The sequence below is a fragment of the Sinocyclocheilus anshuiensis genome, unplaced genomic scaffold (assembly GCF_001515605.1).
Source record: "Sinocyclocheilus anshuiensis isolate Anshui unplaced genomic scaffold, SAMN03320099.WGS_v1.1 scaffold1098, whole genome shotgun sequence".
Lineage (NCBI taxonomy): Eukaryota > Metazoa > Chordata > Actinopteri > Cypriniformes > Cyprinidae > Sinocyclocheilus > Sinocyclocheilus anshuiensis.
Genome location: NW_015538053.1, coordinates 313,138 through 314,676, shown reverse-complemented (window position 1 = coordinate 314,676; position 1,539 = coordinate 313,138).

Below are 1,539 nucleotides of genomic sequence, written 5' to 3'. Positions count from 1 at the left end.
CTGAGACTTTGTTTCATATTAAAAGTACCAAAGCACAATGCTTATTGCGATATATTGGATGGGAAGTGCCCTTCAACCTTCCGTCCATTAACTGAAAACAGGCTAGACTGATCGATTGATTAGATTCTTGGGATTTAAGAATCGATATCGTTCCGTAAAAAATGATAATCGATTAATATCGAGATATCGATATTTTTACCCAGCCCTAAAAAACACTATTACGTGGACGAGTCTTAACTTTTATAAAGAATGTCTCTTTGGGTTTGAGACTTTAGTCTTTGCAACTTTAGGGATCTTATCTATTCACGAACAGCTTGTAACACTCCAAAGAGAAAGGAAAACTTGAAATTGCAGCGTATGACCCCTTTAAACTGCACATTAGGCGGTTTGTATAATCATGTTTCTACTCCAATTTGTTTTTTGAAATATAAATATTTAAACTGGCTGTCATAACTTGTTTTCATGATGTATTTATTTAAATATACATTAAATATTGAAGAACAGGTTATGTAAAAATGTTAGTATGTAATATAGCGCATATATTTCTATATATTACAACTGTCAAGTTTATGGATATTGAATGGCTTTCCTGAGGTACTTTCCAAGGATGAAACACTGATTGAGTGTTTACATGAACTGTCACAGCCTCGGGGTGGGCTAGGCCATAAGAAAGGGCCTAACTATTGTAAAAATTTCAATTTTTAAATTGTTTTTAAATTACAAACAATAATATTTTAATTAAAAGTCAGCAGTTCTAATTTTATTGTAGCAATTCATAATTTGACAATATCTAAATCATTTATGAGATTGTGTTGGAATGTGAATGGTTAAATGAAGAAGCCCATTTACTCCCTATTAAAATTCTTACGCCTAAATTACAGGGGGCCAAGAGACACTAATTTTCAAATGACAGCTAAATTGACCAATCAAATGGGTGGGGTTTAATATTACTAACTACTTTGTGACAAGTTCAGCCAGCTGTGGAGAACAAAATCGGAAAACAAAACAAAACTGATAAACGAGTAGCTCCCCAGTCTTCAAAAAGACCATTAGCATCACAACGGTTAACTAGCTATAGAGACTAACTATTAGAGGTAAGCTAACTATAGATTTGAGCTCGTATTAATGAAAGTTTTAGCTTTTAATCACCTTTTATGTGTAGATGAGCGGTTTTGATAGTTTGTAAATGTTTTGCTGGTACTTTGTCAATAGATAAATGGAAGTAACTATAAGCTAATTAATTTAACCTAAAAGTCTGCACTGTGGGGTCAATCGGTGACGTCACTTACATGAACTAATGGGCTGAAACTATTTCAAACACGTTTTGAACTTTCATTGCAAACAAATATTGATAAATTGTACTGTGATTTCAGGAGCATCAGAAAACCCTAAAACGAGAAGTTACAAGAAAATTTGTAATGGGAGCTGCTGACAGAGATACAGGAAACACAGGTGATCTGAGAAATCGTATTAAGTAACTTTATGCATTTTTCACAATATATTTCAACTATATCATCATGCATCTGTAAAACCTAAAAA